This window comes from Hyposmocoma kahamanoa, unplaced genomic scaffold (assembly GCF_003589595.1).
Source record: "Hyposmocoma kahamanoa isolate Upper Pololo Valley unplaced genomic scaffold, ASM358959v1 182, whole genome shotgun sequence".
In the NCBI taxonomy this organism is placed as follows: Eukaryota; Metazoa; Arthropoda; class Insecta; order Lepidoptera; family Cosmopterigidae; genus Hyposmocoma; species Hyposmocoma kahamanoa.
In genome coordinates, this window is record NW_020653713.1 from 6167619 (window position 1) to 6186797 (window position 19179).

Below are 19179 nucleotides of genomic sequence, written 5' to 3' on the forward strand. Positions count from 1 at the left end.
TGACGATTTTGATAGCACAACTGTTTGTACTGTGGTTATGAGACGAGGAAGTCCCGGGTTCGATTCCCGGAAGGATCAACTTGGGCAAATGAACTTTCCTAAATTGGTACCTACTGAGCTGAATGTTCTGGGAAGCGCCCCAGATTCCATTGCTCTGATACTCAAATTACAGGAAATTCCCTAGTTTCCGACCAGGAAGTTGATGTGGTCGTCTGGTATATTATTATTATTATTATATTAAAACATTTTTTTCGGGTCTGATAAATCTCGTTTATTTGTTTTTTCAAGCCGTATATACTCGATGTTTCAAACAAACCAATCCTTTAGAGATCCCATGGTCAGAGATTTTGATGATTTTGGAAATAAAAGAAAGTTAAAAAAATAATAAATAAAACAATAACGAGCAATAATAATAATAACGCTCACACTCAACAAAGCCCCGCACTAGGGAAACCCTGTGTCGCGGGTGCCATGTACACACACATAGACAACCACAAATTGCACCCAAACTCACGAGAGAAATAAATGTAAGCCATACAAATATTTCGCCCGGCCCGGGAATTGAACCTGGGACCTCTGCGTGGCAGTCCGGCACGGTAACCGTTCGGCCACAGAGGCAATTAAAACTGTAGTCTTATGTTTTCTTGTGATTTTTCAGCAGAGGAAATACTGGATCCCAGCCTGGTGGTATAGAGAAGCCATCTCCACTTTTGAATTTAGTGTTTTTTTAAATCATTCTTATATATTATATTAATATATATATTAATAATTTTACGTTACCTACATTTCACTTTGAATGTTGAATGTATATTCAACAGTTAACTACAGTCGTAATTTTTCAGTTATCACTATTGCACTGCTTAAAACCGTCAGATCAGGCTTGGCGGTTTTTAGAGCCAGGGACCGATTCTCGTACATTACGACGTTTTCTCGTCTCTATTATGTTAATCTTATTTTCAATGACAATAGAGATGTTCGTTGAAATACTTTGAAGTGTTTATTTTAAAAGACGTGTTTTAAACATTCCATTCTTATCGAAACATTATTGATAGAAAAATACACGATAATCCGGAGTTGACTACCCTGTTAGCGACACAACGGTGGAATAAACTCAAGGAATGGTTTGTTTGGTCTTTCTATAAGTAATAACTCAAAACTAGTGAAGTATTTTCACAAAAAAATATGAATATCATGGTAACAAAAACATGATATTCCATAAAATAATCATCGCAATCATTGACTTATAAATAAATTGACGACGGGTATAATACAAAAACCACTGAAAAAATGTCCCAAGTCAACCTATTTAAACGTAGTGACATGTCAAGGAATACGAAAAAGCTAAAACGTTGAATTTAAATTGTAATGTCATCGCAGTACTGTCTAATTTTGGTTGCTTCGCTGTCAGTCAAACAAACGAAGACTAGAGCGTGAATGACGCTCTGTATACGATTTTAACGCCCTATAAGTACGGACACTTTTTAGCGCGGACCCGACGTCCATATAATTGTAAGTCAATGATCGCAATTGTGTTTTGATTAAGGATAAGGAATTACAACTTAATGCTATATCATTTTGCTATAATATATGCTTCTTTTTAATAAAATAAAAAAAGGCATTTATTTCTCTACAAAACTTAATAAACACAATACTTAAAAAACGAATAGAAAAAAAACAATTGAGTGATATGGGCAAAAAGGTTAAAGACTCACAGCTAGCTGTTCGCTAGTAATATAATAATAATAATAATAACGCATACACTCGACATAGCCCCGCACTAGGGAAACCCTGTGTCGCGGGTGCCATTGACACACACATAGACAACCACAAATTACACCCAAACTCACGAAAGAAACACATGTAGGCCATACAAATATTTCTCCCGGCCCGGGAATCGAACCTGGGACCTCTGCGTGGCAGTCCGGCATGGTAACCGTTCGGCCGCGGAGGCAGTTATAATATGCGGAGTGCACACCAAGTAATAACCTACCTTAAGTAATAACTAGAGATAAGTTAAAATTTAATGGCTGTCCGTATAATGTTTTTTTATACATTTAACCTAAATTTTCAAATTTTGTGTTGCTAGGAGTTCTAATTGGGGACCAGTTGTTACTTAGGGTAGAAAGTAGTGTGAAGTAGAAACAGTCGTTACTCATCTCTTGCAAAATTAAAAGAATAGCAGAAACTGTTTGAGTTCGATGGATACCATGTAATTCGACCTTCCTTTTCTCTACCGCACAAGAATCGACACCCAAGGGTCATCAGCAAAAAACAAATCAGTATACTTTTCAAATGTATTTAAATAAACGCGTTCCGGAAATTCGCAAAAAAATTTATATTTTCCTTACAAAAATAAAGCTTGCGGGAATGCATTTTAAATTCCCTCTAAAATAAACCCTGGCTTGTTCATGATTCCCTTAAAGGGCAGATGTCAGCTTTTAAACCATTAGTGAGATAAATTATAGCCCCCGCTCCCGCGATCCTGCCCCGTGCCCTCATCCCGGATAAAGATTTTATTTTTGGTGTAAAATGAAGAGACATCTTTTAGAGTATGGCATAAGTTATAGTTCTTTTTTAATCTAGAAAAGTTTTACTATCCCTTATAAATATTGTTGTCGATTCAAACTAAACTGACACCTTGAACTTTTGACACCTCTTTTTAATTTAATTTAAAGACTTCAGTATCCCATCTGTTTGTACTGTGCGCGCAGGATGAGGAGGTCTTCGGTTCGATTCCCGTTACCACCAATTTGGGAAATTAACTTCTCTAGATTGGTTTCTGATCTGGGTGTTCCGGGCACTGCCCGGAGTGAATCCCGGAGTACTCATGTTCAGGTAATTGGTGTTGTTTAAAAAAAGTTAATTCTTGTATCGTTTTCTTTCTGACGTTGATACACAAATTGTATTTAAATTTAGGTACATTTCAAGCAATCATTTAAAATATCTATTTCAACGTACCAATAGTCGTTTATTGCAATGCTTGCTTTTTTAACCGACTTCATAAAAGGAGGAGATTCTCAATTCAACATGTTTTTTTGTACATATATGTTTTGCAATAACTCATTTGTGAACCGATTTTTATTCTTTTTTTGTTGGAAAGTGGGTGCCTCAGTAGTGGTCCCATTTAAATTTGAAGAAAATACATATTTCACCTCTAAGGGTGGCAACCTAGGGGATGAATCCGATTTCGCACACATTTCAATAAAACTTGGCAAATAGAAGTAATTCCACATACTTTTGAGGTCGGTTCTTTTAGTACTCTGCACTGAGATTATAAACACATACATATCCATTCTTATGTTACACCTAAACCAGACATATCGCCAAGCAGTAATGTCAGCATTACTGCTTTTCGGTTTTGAAAGGTAAGGGTTCTGGTGAAATTACAGGCACATTGGACTTTTTTTAATAATACAAAGTGTCGGGACAAACAAGTCGTACGCCTAGTGGTAAGAGACATGCCTATTCATAACAGTTGCAGTGCCATTCAGAGCTTTAAATCGCAAAGATCTTATAGGCACTGCCACTGTACCGGTTACCCTGAGACATAAGTTGATAAGTTCCATGTGCCTGTAATTTCACCAGCACCCTTACCGTTCAAAACCTGAACACAGTAATGCTCACATTACTGCTTGGGGGCAGAAATAGTTAAGGCCTGGACGAACTTTTTCACAAGGAGCTACTCTGCTACTAAAAAATTCAAGTAGTTTTTAAATCTAAAAACGTTTGTAGTTAAAACAAATTTTTTATTCATTGACTAATACTGTTAATGAAAGCGGTTTTAAAAGTAGCTTTTCCATTGTTTTCTAAAAAACTTTCTCCGTTCCTGACGACAACCGCTTCCGCGATTTCAACCGCTATCTCCTACACTCTGGACGGATCTACCAGGGTCTTGTGCGGGCTTATCTTTAATCCAACTCGTATCTATATGATTTAGGTACAACTTTTCAAAGCCACTGGCCTAATCGTATTTGTTGTTCTAATTAATTTGACATTCTCTGCAGGCTCGCTGGATTTAGCAATATGTCTTTTCTAATATCATTTGTCAACACGCATCGCATATAGCGAATATCATGTTATTAGAATGAAAGCATTTTTTTTATAATACCAAGTGACGGGACGAACAAATCGAGCCCCTGATGGTAATGGCCATTCAGAACTTTAAATCGCAAAGATCTTAGGGGCACTGACACATAAAACGACAAGTCTCATGTGCCTATAATTTCAACAGCACACGTACCCTTCTGGCGGCTGAAATAGGTAAGGTGACAGCACTTCCCTGGACGATCTCTTGGACAAGGAGCTCGAATGTTATGCCTTTGATTTCCGAATTGGGCAAAATAATATGTTTGTACATAACTTAGCAACACTAGAGTTCCTTGTGAAAGAATTCGGGTAGGGAAGTACTGCCACCTTACCTATTTCTACCGCCAAGCAGTAATGTCAGCATTACCGAGTTTCAGTTTTGAATGGTAAAGATGCTGGTGAAATTATAGGCACGTGGGACTTGTCAACTTATGTCTCAAACTGGCGCTGTGACAGTGACCTTCAGATCTCGGATTTATAGTTAGTTTACTTCAATGATTTACACTTGATAATAAAAACTAAGTCCCGGTACAATCTCGCTTTAACTTTATTATAATCTAACCAAAAGGAAAATCACTTAGCCTTAAATCAAGACTAGAAAATTAACTGAAGAGATTCGCGGAATTTTCTTAACCAGATCCAAAAAGGGCGTGGCGCCATTTCACTGCCATTACTAAGATAAATTACAACTGCTGTGGATTTTCTACCCCTCCACCTTGCACCTCACTTTGCGACCAAGTAATCCTCTTAACGTAAGTATCTACTTTATGGTAAATATAAAACATTGATTTTATTTGTTTCTGTCCCCTGATTGCATCGTAAATGTGAACCATTAGTCTTGAACTCGAAATCCCCACGAAATGTAGCTGCGTTTTCTTGCGCGACTCTGCTATTGACAAACAACCGGTTAACTACCTTAGGGGAAGACTAACCGTAACATTGACATTCTTTCTTTCCGGTTTTTACCTTCCAAACTTTCAACAGATAATGTATATAGAACGAAGAAAAAATTATTAAAAAATTAATTAAAAAGAATATAATAAAAATTTAAAATACCACAAATGACTTTCAAAAACAAACGAAACGAATAAAATTAGAGATACAATATTAAGTTCATTGAACATCACGATGTTTTATTATCATGACATTCTTTTATATTTTGAAATTACTACACTAATTTGTTGTAATTATAATACAAAAATCGAACACTCAAAAAAAAACTCTTTCGATCCCGCTGGATTCATATTCATTCTTAATTTTCAACTTACATGGTAGAATAACAGGTGTTCTTATGCTAATATATTAACACCACGTGAGGGCACTGCAACATTCTGAGGACACTAAGTCCTTAATTTACTACATTATTAAAATAAAATTAGTAATAATTAAACTCTGCATTATTAATATAAAATTAGGAATAATAAACTAAACAGCATTTTAGGCAATGTCAACAATAAATATTAGAAACGAATGAAACTATTCATTTACATTCAGGTCTCATACCTGATACAGATATGTCTGGTTATTGGAGGGATTCAAACCAGAACGTCCCCACCATAACGTGCTTGACGCTCTCCTGTAACTGAGCTAAGAAACGAAGGAACGAACCAGCTGACCTTACAATTTTTTAGATTTTTTGCAAGTCTTGGTTTTTGGTATTTGACGACTTTTTGCCCTAGCGCCATCTGTGAGAAATCTATTAAATATACAAAATATAAAAATACATAACACAAAAATAAGTTTATACCATCGAGTATATAACCAGAAATAGAGACGAAATATCATTTAATTTGTTTGAAAACTATTCTGCCATATCATTACGGTGACAACTGCGCTCCGATTGGCCAGCCCCAATTTGAAACAATTGCCGGATATCGTCAATCGACCAGTTTAACTTGAGCTTAGCTATAATGGACTAAAATTGAAAAATTACATATTTGATATCAACTGCCGGTGCAATGTGATTCCGTTTGTTTCGTAATTAGATGTTTTGCTGTTTTTCCCACATCACCGAATAGAATAGCACGGCATTGTTAGAGATATTATCTTTATCACAATAAGTACCTAGAGAATATTTTTGAAATATACGGAATCGTATACACAGGTCAGTTGTTGGCGCTGTACTATTTCAGCTTTCTAATTTGAGATTTCAGTGCATACGAGAATTTATATTTAAAAGTTATATAATGGGATGGATGGCCCTTATTACGTCTCTATTTCTGGTTATTTTTTTATTTATTTCTTTATTTATATTCAGGTTACTGAGACCCATAGATACATACCTTACAGACTAACATACATAACAATATAAAATAAAATAACACTAATTTAACACGTATTTAGGTTGTCGGCGACGTGTGGCGCCATCTGGTGTCAGGCAACCGGCCACGGAATCGCCGGTATAGGACACCCTTCGGCCAGAACTCCTCCTTCATGAAGGTCGACAGATGTTCGGTCGGCACTCTCACCACAAACGAATTAAAGTTCACGTAGTGGCGGGACTCCAACCGCTCGACCCTCAGGGTGTATTTGGATTTCAACCTGATGTACTCCACTATCTCCTCAGACTTCGTGGAGTAATGCAGGCGTGACAGGTACAGCAGCGTTGTCGGGATTGCCGGACGCAGCAAAAAGTTGGACCCTGTCGGTGCAGTGCCGCACAGGTTACGGCTGGTGGGCTTCCTCTTCTTCTTCTCCACCTTTGTGAAGCCGTCATCGTCGCACCGGTCCGTCTGCCTCTGTGGTTTTGCAACTTCAGAGACAGGTACACGAGGTTTTTTCATCCCCTTCGTTGATAGCTGCCTGGCTTGTGGTTGTGGAGCAACGGGTCGGTTAACAGCTGCGACAGCGGCGTAATCACGTGGAGGGGTCAACGTGTTTACGCGTGACGTCTCCGCCGGAGCGGACAATCGAGGGGCGGGGCGCGGGGAATCGCGCTCAGCAACAGCGGTCGGTGACGCATCCGTATGGGCCGACTCAAAACTGCCGATAGATGCATTATGTGCCCCGCGACGAGTATTCACGTTACAGGCCTCGGGTGACCTACTTACCGAAGTTGCACTACTCAGTAATACAACTTGGGCACGTAACTCACAGATGGTGTTATCCGAAGCCTCCAATTTACATTGAACTTCGGCCAGACTTGCTTTCAGGGATGTGATGTCCTTAAGCAGCCTAGTGACATCGACATGGTCGAACGTGACAGGGGGCAGCTTGTGCAGCTCCTTTGCCACGAAAGCAGGCACGTCGTCTGGGTCGGTTTCCTTTAACATCGTTATAATGTCCTGGATACTCTTCGTTCCTCCATCCCTCCGGCGAGATGGCATCTGCTCGGCCTTGCCAAGCACACGGAAAAGCAGCGCCTTGCCACTGCAAATCTCATCTTCTTTAAAGTTTGATTTGCAGATCTGCATGATGCTGACCTCGTCCATAGTGTCGATGGCGTGTTGTATGAACGCCAGCAGTTCATTAGCTATGAGTTGTTGGGAACCCATAGTCAATTACGCGCAGCGGTCATTACCGCGCGGATCGCGAATTAATATAATTCTTACTGTGTGAGCACGTCCGAATCAGAGTGTGCATCGCACCGGACAGCAAAATTATACAGCATAGTTATGTACTCGATGGTTTATATCATATTAAATTACAAACAAAACAAGAATTAAATTAAGTTACTTAAACAAGGACACTAAGTGTAAAGATAGGGTCAGTATCTCAATATTTGCTGGAAAACGCATACCATTCTGATCTATCACAAGAATATTCATATAATTAATGTAAAGTACCACAAAACTATAGTAATCCAACTAGTCCATGGAGCGTTTCATGTCTTGGCCCGTTGTTCGATTGTACTGTTCAACGCACCATGTGACACATAATCACGCACACACTCAATATAGCCACGGATTAGGGAAACCCTGTGTCGTGATTGCCATGAACACACACATAGACAACCACATATTACACGCAAACTCACGTGAGAAATAAATGTAATCCATTCAAATATTTCTCCCGGCCCGGGAATCGAACCTGAGAATTTAATTTTATGTAGGTAGTACAACGAAGCGTCTCCGCTTAGGCGATGCCTGCGCAACGCCGACGCAACACGTCGCGCGTGTGGCATCGCTCTTATAGGTGTTCTATTTATGGATAACAAAATGTTGATTAAATAATTTTCATTAATATTCACGTTTTACTTTTACTTGGGTAATGTTCAAAAGAAAAAATCTCACATTATCGGTTTTAACAAAGTTGTTCGCTAAGCGACGTTGTGACAAAAGAGCTTTAATTTCTATGTATTTCTACATTAATTTTAATGATCTTCCATCAGACAAAGGAAGTACAAAGATTATCAAATGTGAAATAAAAAAGTATTTATTAAACAAGCTCTATATTGGAATATCTCATTACTGAAACTGATTATTGTTCATATGGACGTATTTTAAATCCTAGCAACCGAACCCTCCGGATAAACTTTTACAAAGTTTAGGAGAACCTTCTCTCTAATTCTATGTGATCTAATTTGAAAGGACAAATAATGATCTCAAAGTACAAAGTACTAATAAACCAACCTCTAAAGTTCGTGGAACTATTTGCCAAATTTTATTTGCCTCTTTCCAACAAAAAAAGAATCATCAAAATCGGTTCACAAAACCGGAGTTATCGCGTAACAAACATACAAAAAAATACAATCGAATTACCTCCTCCTTTGTTGAAGTTAAAAATTTTAAATAAAGAAATAAATATGACGGTGCGTCGAGAATCGATCCGGTGGCGTTGATTGTTATTTCGTTTTCTATCGGGTTGCAATTGAATTCTAAACGACAATTCGAATAGATTCGAGGCAAATGATTTTTAAACGCATGTTGACGAAACACCCGACCAATGGAAGGGTGGCTCGACTGCATAGAGGATGGAAAAAAGAAGCTCGGCTATCACTAGCGAGCAGTGAGAGGCTATCGTCAACGTTGGCGTTGCGTTAACGTTTCCTTGGTGCTATTCGCACGCGTTACACGTGTACGAATACAATCGTAGTCGTTAATCCAGAATAATCCTTATGGTTTCGTGCCGTTTGTGATTATAATTAAATCTACTTGTTAAGTTAGAATTCGATCTACGTTATTCCGCCTTTGTTTCTCAAATGCCCTCGCCCTATAACCCACGCAAGATATGGAAGCCATAGCAAGACATCTGTGTTTATAAATAATCAATAATATAATATAATAAGAACCACAAACTACTTAGTGAACTACGTTATAATAACGCACACACTCATGGGAAACTTTGTATCGCGGGTGCTATGGACACACGCATAGACAACCACAAATTGCATCTATCTCAAGGAAGTTAATGTACAAATATCTCTCCCGACCCGGGAATTGAACTCGAGACCTCTGGCAGTCCTGTATGGTAACCGTTCAGCAGTTAAATAGTAAATAAATAAAGTAAGTATTTCGGTAAGACAACATTTATCATATTCATCTCTATCTCTCTATGGCTTCGCGCGTAACTTGGGCGCCGTGAGGCGTCAGACACCGACCACACTGTGATCCCGGCGCGCTAATGCGAATGTCGTCGCGCGTAGCCACGCGGTATAGTTGAAAGATAGGACGCGACGCTTCTACTCTGCGCCAGTGTGAGTTGAGCCTAATGGTTTGATCTACTGCCCCTCAAGCAGAGGATCGTGGGTTCGAATCCCGGCTCGTGTTTCTCGGAACCTCTGAGTTTCTCGGAAGTTATGTGCGAAATTTAATTTGAAATTTATCATGAGATTTTCGGTGAAAGAAAACATTATGATGAAACCTGCAAACCTTGAAGAAGGTTCACAACATTCGGAAAACGTGTGAAGTCCCCAACCCGCATTGGGCCAGCGTGGCGGACTATGGCCTAAACCCTCGTCTGAAAGGAGGGGTCTCGGCCATGCAGTGGGACGTATAAATGGGTTGATGAAAAAAAAACAGAACATCTACCACTACTTTTAAATCTTATTTTCATGACGCTTAAAAAGGAGGACAATTTTCAACTTTCACAAAAACCCTGCCGAAAAATTCTATCAGAAAACAAAGTAATACAGTCGATAATGGTCGAAAAAAAATCAAATCAACTAAACTAACAGACAAGTGTTTTCTTTAAATTTCCATAGTGGGTAGTTTTTTGTTTGTCGGCCCGCCTTTCACTGCTTGCTTAGGACCGCTGGCAAATAGCTCAATCTGATCCCGTTTAGAAAAACGTAGATTGTTCGGTTTTGTAATTGAACTTTTTTTTGCGTTTTCCGCTAAGTTTTCATGCGATCACTAATTGACGGCAGCAAAGAGTAACCGGTTATCTGCAAAATTACTATTTTACTGCTATTTTTTTGCTGCAGAGCGTTTTGAAAGCAAAAAAAAGAATCTAATATATATATATTCTTAATATCCTTCAAAAGCCTTGAATGAGCTGCCCCGAGTGCATGAACAGTCCCAAATCCGTCTAAATTATTTTAGATTACAGTGACTCCCTACCGACCCTTAGGGTATACGAGAAGAGCACTATGACTTGTGCGAGCGAACCCGCACAGGGACCATCTAAGTCAGGTCCTAACCCCGGATCAGCACGTTTACACGGACTTCATCCGGTTCTTTGTAAGGACTAGCCTTAGGTGAGCCGCCTCGGGTGCACTTACAGCACCCTCCCTGTTTTCCAGATCGGTACCGGAGCTGTAGGCACACTGACTTCTCGTTGCTCTACGCACAACTAACTGTTGCCACCGCTGAGCCGCCGACTCTAAGGGCACATGAACAGTACCCTCCCTATTTTCCAGATAGGTACTGGAGTAGGCATGCTCACTTTCTATTGCGCATTACACATCTAAGGCTCCACTCACACTGGCGCAGAGTCGCAGCTTCGCGTCGCGTTCTGTTTTTCAACTGCAACGCATGGCGACGACCCTCGAATTAGCACGCCCGGATCACAGTGTGGTCGGCGTTTGACGCCTCATTGCGCACAAGGAAAGCACGTCGACGCGCGGTTTCATATTTGCATAACACAGATTTGTACAGTAGTAATGAGAAAATAGAGATGAATATGCTACAGGCGAAAAACATGACGCATGGCGACGCTTCGACTATGAGCCAGTGTGAGTAGAGCCTAACAGTTGCCTCCGCTAAGCCAATGACTCTGAAGTCCACTACAAAATCTCTTTGGTGGCGGAGCTGTAAGGCACACTGTTCACTTCCCGACGCCGAAAAACGGCGTCTCTCCAATACCCAACAACCTAAGCGGTTGGAAGGACTGGATGATATCTAGCTCAACCTCTACTAGATCTCTGGGCTAGTGCCAGTGCCGGTCACAGTGTCGACCACGGAAGTCGTCAAATCAAAAATATAGTTTTGTTTTTGTATTTGAAAAAAGTACAAAATACTATACTATAAGAGCTAACGCAGTTATTAGGTGCGAAATCACACACATTTGTACGCAGGATAGCAGTTGGAAAGAAAGGTTATTACGACCGAGACGGAATGATGTTTGTCGAGGAAGGCCTGAATAAACACGGCGATACAGCCCTCGGCTAGTTTAGGAGTACACTTCCGTGCAGACAATACTGCTCATACAAAAACTAATGATAAGCCATTTGATGGTATTAAAATCATTTTCGAAACTATATGATCACATTTCGTTTGCACAACCCTACAAATATTGAGTGACAGATCATTTGAAATGTTTGAATTTTATTTTGTATTTTGTCACCTACGAGAGGGAGACCGAATTGTTTCTATTATAAAACGATGTGTTGCAAAGAATTTAAGCGCCGCCGCCGTCGGATGGAGTTTACGGAACAAAGTTTTAACAAATGCTCTAGCGCACGCCTTGCTACTTAAGTACCAGAGAACACTTCGCTACTGCCTGCAAAATTTTGATCGTATGATAATTTAAAAGGTTACCTATTTTCTATGAGCTATTGGAACATCGCACAGCAAAAATACGCGTTTCAATTGGTTATACTGTACGGTTGCAGTATAGGTCCTTGTGAAAGGGTTCATCCTTGGAAGTAATGCCACCTTAGCTATTTCTGTTGCCAAGCAGTAATGTGAGCATTAGTGCGTTTCGGTTTTGAATTGTACCGGGAAAATTACAGGCACTTGGGACTTGTTAATTTTACACCTCAGGGTGACGGGCGCAGTGAGTTTTAAGTGGCACTGTAACTGATATAGGTAGGCGTGTCGCTTACCACAGAGCGCACGACTTCTTCGTCCTCGTCCCTGTATATCATAAAAAAAATAATTCTGTAAATATAGGCACTTGTCACCTTAAGAAATATTTGTATGGCCTACATTTATTTCTCTCGTGAGTTTGGATGTAATTTGTGGTTGTCAAAGCACATAGCATAGCACCCGCGATACAGGATTTCCCTAGAGCGGGGCTATGAGTATGTGTTATTATTATTATTTTTCATCAAAACAAGGAAAAGTACTAATATATGAAGAGGCTGCAAAAGGGTACTAGAAAAAAGAAATAAAAAGCTTTTTTTAAATTAAAAAAGTTTTTTAGAAAATCCAAAATGTTGGTCACGTTTTTCGTTCGTGAGTGTACCGTGGCGTATTGAGACCAGCAATAACATATACCTTCGCTAAGCAAACGTGACCACGCTAAGGTTTTCCAGCGGTTTGCCATCGCGTCGCGGACGTATGTTTATATTAATCTCTGCTTTATTGTGGTTGTTTACGTACTTAAGGATTGTATTAATATCTTTAGTATATGGAACAGTGATATCATAGAGAAAGATGGAATGATTGCTGCTAATCGGCATGAATTTAACGATGAAGGGAAGATTTCCTTAACTATAATATAACGAAATATAGCGCCTAAATTTTATCACAAGCAATTATTTAAATACCGTTTTTGCTATGCCTTAATTATAAGGCGTTCTATACCGCCCTAGAAACTTTGACAAGATATCACAAAACCAACTATTAAAACAACCATCGAAATTGCTACAAAGTAATTAGAAAAAAACAGTAGAGTAGAAAATAAACCGTCTTTCCTGAAACTCTAGCTCAATTTGCCATTCCCCATCAAAACAAAAGGGTCGTAAAGTCTGTTGCGCATGTCTCGTCAAAACACAAATTGACTGAGCTCTCGAAAGAAACGTCTAAATTCAGCTAACAATGTAGTGAAGCATGTAAAGCCCTGGTGTACACAGCACTTCGCCAAATTTAGAGTGGCGAATATGACATGACATAGAATGCATATGCCTACCTACTACAGAAGGGATATCAGTGTATTCTGTACCTAAGTTTGTCTTAGTTTGTAAATTGTCATGGTCTATTGATATTATTCCATATAATATCTCTGGAGATATTATATAGAATAATATCTCCAATATCTCCAGAAATATTGTATTATAGAATAATAGACCATGTCCATTTACAAGTTATATAAGGTATTGTCTATGGGTTAAGACTTAATTTACATTGCCGCGAAACGGAATGTGTAGTAAAGTTTGTAAGGATTTTTTTTACTCTACGAAAAAAATGTTTTTTTTTTTCTTTTCAAAAGTTGTACAGGAGTTTAAGTCAGTGCCAGAAATAAAAGTTTCTGACTGTTGTTTTTCTTAAAATAATTACAACGGAATGAAAGGAAGTTTTTCTAACCACATCGTAATGAAGTCTCGTCTCGTCTCGTCTCGTCTCGTCTATTCTGTTCTGTTCTGTTCTGTTCTGTTCTGTGAGTTTTAAATGTAATTTTTTTTAAACTAACTACTACAGTATGAAAGTTAAAAAATTAATTAAATATGTTTTAGGAAATGATACTATTTTTCCGGATTTAAATCGCGTATATTTGTTTTTTCAAATAAACCGACGTTTCGGGCCCTCTACAGGTCTCATGGTCACGGTTGACTGAGGTGGTACAGTCTTCAACCAATTATGTCTATTGATGCAAACCACCCTATTTTTTCACTATAGTTACAATAGTTATTAATTAAATACTCCTTAACTTACCTCCTAAACTTAACTCCTTGCTTGAACTTGAACCTGACTTATGTAAGAAAGTATGTCGTGCTACAAATAAAAAAAACTCCGTACCGACCATGGTTGTAATGGAACGAAAACAGACCCGCGGGTTTGGAGCATTATAGTCAAGTTAGCCACCATGAAATCATACCATTTATAAGAAAGTGTGATGAAAATACTCTTAATCTTCTCTTTTAAAGAGGTGTACGCCGATCATAAAACCACCGGCGGCAGTGTCTTATGCTTTCTCGACCGTCAGCGAGGGGCATTCAGTCCCGGTACCGTGATTATAGATTCCCGGTACTCCCGGATATAGCAAGTAATAGCTATGAGTAATATTGAACGTTGGCATCTTCGCACGGGCGCACGTTACTTCCATTATAATGCTACTTAAACTTATTACTTAACTACAATATGATTTTCGTATATTATGTTATGTTAAATTTAATAGTAATTATCTCTCAAATATATATTTCACGATTATTACACATAGGAAATGAAACTTTTTTCCGGATTTAGGTTTGTTTCAAAAATCAAATATACGCGATTTAAATCCGGAAAAATAGTTTCATTTCTTATATATAACTGCCTCTGTGGCCGAACGGTTACCTTGCCGGACTGCCACGCAGAGGTCCCAGGTTCGATTCCCGGGCCGGGAGAAATATTTGTATGACCTACATTTGTTTCTCTCGTGAGTTTGGGTGTAAATTGTGCTTGTCTATATGTGTGTCCATGGCACCCGCGACACAGGGTTTCCCTAGTGCGGGGCTATGTTGAGTGTGTGTGTTATTATTATTATATGTTTAACTTTGATCAGAGAATGAAGTTTTCTTTATTATTTTTGGTATTATTATTACGTTAATTATTAAACAGGTGCGAATAACCCGAAAAAAACATACTTACTGGTTACAGTTTAAGTTTTTCAAGAAGTATCACGATTACCGGGAGTACCGGTACCGATCTGAGCCCAGCACCAGGAATCAAAATTTTTGGAACAGGACCGATTCTGCAAGTCCTTCATGCGATGAAATGTTGCCCGAAATCTGACCGTTGATTGGAGCTTGTAGGCTTTCTCTTCCACAATATTGCGTCCCGAGATACATCCGGCTTGATTCATACAAATTTGAAAATTAAAACCAAAAGAGTGGACCGCCTGTTGTGTTGTTTAGTCTATGTCGAAGGTGCTCGCAGGTGCCTGTACAATTGATTGCCAGCGGTTAAAATGCGAGCTCGGCATTTACATTGGCGTAGCGCCTTAATTTGCGTAAGTGATACTTGAATTGTTGAAACGCGCATTCCACAATAGGTATATATATATACACATAATCAACTAAAGTATTGTAAACGAGCTGTGCAAAATTTAAATCCGCTTTATATGTTTTACAATCAGTTAATAATAATTGTATCAACAGATTTTAAATGTCAAAATATTGCAGTAAATTATTTTTAACCCCTTGACAAAAAGATAAGAAAGTAAAGATAACCTGTACTTTTTAATGTATAGATTCAAGTTAACCTTAAAAATTATAACCAGATATGGCAAAATGCAGAGTATCCCACACGTCAAATAATATATGTAGAGCGGATAACACCTTTATTTGAATACCACAAATATTTAAAATTAAAAGATAAAAAATGAAAACAAATTATACACACTTCGTCAATTTCATAATTTATAAAAAAAAAATAACAATATAAATAAGCGGATCAGGAGCGGGTGTAGCTTCGTTGCATTCGTCGTAATCATGTCGTAATACACACATTCCCCAATGGGCAGTCACACTGACGCGTGCACGGGTCTGGCGCGGTGCCTGTAGTTGATGTTTTCTGAATATTTCCAAAAAATATCAATATCGAGATCTATGGATCTCAACGAAAAGATAATAAACATATTTATTTGTACAAGCCTTTTGACCAAAACTATAAAATCTCAGTTTTGAAAGCAAAACTATGGCAGTGGATTGCAGATCAGTTAAGTGAAAGTAGTAAGGGTTTTATTATTGTTAATTATTGAAATAGATCACAATCTTTTGTCTAATTTGAAATGCGTCATTCGTAGCAACCGTTGCTGCTGTCTAGTCGAGAACACCCCACCCGCTGTCGACTCGCGCCCGCGGGCCGCGTTGTGTGTGATAAAGGCAAATAAACAGCGCGTCTCACGCGACCCGACCCCCAACCGGTTTATTTTTTTATGTGTTTGTTGTTGTAAATTTTTATGCTCGTACTGTACTCTACAGTAAGAATATTAATTTCTTTAAACTTCCGTCTCAAAGATACTCTAAGGCCTTGACTGCAAATTGCCCTAACTGCACGTTTTTGCGGGGCAAAGATTCTATTAATATCAACGGCGTTACCTTATATAACCTTAATGAAGAGGCGGTGTCATTCAAAGGAGGAGCAAAGAGCAAAGCAAAAGAAAGAAGTAAAGAGGGCTACAAAGATAAAAGAAGCCCTCAGCTTTAAAAAAACATTCGAGGCGAGGGCTTAACAAATACTCGTCGGCATAACTTGATTAATTTCGTCCGGTGTTCTTAGGATAGCCGTCAAGTTAACGCGATTCCCAATTATTTAATCGAGGGGAAATTACAGGATATTCCACTCGATTATTATCACTCTCGACATTTTGATCGATGCTAATCTTAGCCGAAAATATTGATATTGATGAAAATTAGGGGCCGCTTCAGACGGTAAAAATATTGCAGAACGTTTTCCAGCTTTTTTCAGAATTTAATTAATAACCTTCGAAGACGAGATATCTAAAAACAATTTTTAACGTTTTCGACGAACGAATGCTTTGAATTTGAATTTGATATATTGATTGTCGATTGTTTTTTACCCCCGACGCAAGAAGATGGGAGTTTTAAATTTGAAGCCTATATAAATATTTCCGTGGTATACCTGTACGTTTGTATGTTTGACAGTGGCATCGAGAAGTGCAAACGACAAGGCCTGTGTAAGATCGAACACTTAGAAAAAATTCCTTCGATCCGGCCGAATTCGAACCGAGACCTCTTCTAGCAAACCGTGCCAGACGCTATGTCAACTAAGCACGGAACGAACCAGCGCACCTTACGAATTATTCTATATGCTTGTTTGTCGGGTCTTTGTATTTGGTTTTCAACGACTTTTTAGGCGTAGTGCCATCTATGAGATATCTATGAAAGTATTTCGTCACTCAGTTAGGTAACTTTACAGCTACCAGCCCTGGCTAGAGATGTCGCTATTATCTGTAATTAAATTTGTATTCAATTGATATTAAATTATTTTTTGTGAAATTACTCCACTAGTTTGTTATAATTATTAATACAAAGATCGAACACTTAGAAAAACTTTCTTCGATCCGGCCGGATTCGAACCGACGTCTTCTAGCAAACCGTGTCAGACGCTATGCCAACCAAGCTTTTATATTTTTTTATTAAATTTGATTGCAGTACCTCAAGAACCGCAAGTATTGTACTAATCTTAGTCCTTTCAATAGGTACATCAAAACGTTCCCCTGTACCACCAGGTCTTTTTTGTTTTCACAAACGCTAAAAAGTGTTTCTCCTTGTGTTTTTAAATATTTATCGCGTTCTTAGGTTTTCGCGATTGTTACACATAGGAAATGAAACTATTTTTCCGGATTTAAATCGCGTATATTTGTTTTTTGTGTCTAGATCAATAAAGTCACTCTTGTATCGTCATTCGGTTGTTTCACTCGCAAACCTCATAACCTTATATGGCGACCCTGCCATGTCTGAGTACTGCCGCTGGTGCGGCGACTCATGTTGCAAATAAAATATAAATTATATCTGGCTTCGTGCGCATCAAAATGAAAACTCGCAAGCTCCGAAACCACAGCCACAAGTGACTTCCCAAATTGGTTATCAAAATACGGTAACCAATATCCCAGGTGGAAACTCACATTGGAATGATCTCCTGGTGTGTGCTGGCACTTATAATACACACGTCGGTCGGCACAATCATCGTCGTACGCTACTGCGTAAAATGCTTCAACAAAAGGGTCGACTGTGGAGTCGAGACTGGGGTGCTACGTCTCCAGAAGATCGGTTAATACTCTACAAATAAACTATATTCCTCTCTGTGATGTGACGTTGTGATAATACGGTGTGCGTGTGATGTGTTCTTGTGAAAAGTGACTATAGTGAAATTTAAAAGGCGTAAATCTCCATGAACATTTATATATGTGGTTATTATGGCGGAAAAGGTACGATAATTTTGACATTTTAACATAAGATTTTTTTACTCAAATAACGATACCGTACATTTAGAATAAATATATAAAGTTTAGGTATATTTATAATAAGGTGTAATTAAGTATATATAAGTAATATGTAAGTAATGATTTAATATTGTGCGATTTTTATGGCTAATTATTTGAACAAACTATATGAGGAATTACGTGCTATTAGAGAATATTTAATTAAAATCGGACCTAAGAGGCGAAAGTAGTAAATCAACTAAGAAAAACTCGGAGAAGCGGAAGAGGAAACTGAGGAAAGGAAGAATCGGATGTAAGTGACAGTAGTTATAGTGAGAGCGTCTTTACCAAATATGGCGAAATTTGGCTTAAAAATTGCGCTTAGTCTTTTGCCGGTTATGACTGATAAGGAAGAGAACACGAAGGAATTTATTGACGGAATAGAGTACTACGGATCTACTTTAGCACCTTCAAAAAAAACGCAATTAATTTCCTTTGTTTTAAAGATCCGTCTTTCTCAATCGGCAAAGTTAAAAATATTTGGTAAATACGAGACGATTGCTGACCTACTTAAGGATATGCATATGTACACTTACTACCCCTAAAGGCGGCAACTGCACTTCAATCGAAGTTGCAAACTATTAGGCAGAGCGAGCGCAGTATTTCACATTTCGGACAGGACCTTTCGGAATTATTTAGAGATTTAACTATTTCGCAGGCCGACGGAAACACAGACCACTATAATATTTTGTGTCCACTGAACGAAAAGTTCGCTACAAAAAGCTTTGCCGACGGCCTGCGAAATCGTCGAATCGGAACTATAATTTCAGCACGTGATTACAAATCGCTCAAAGACGCCACACAAGCAGCCGAAGAAGAAGAAATGACGTCGGTTCCAGGTTC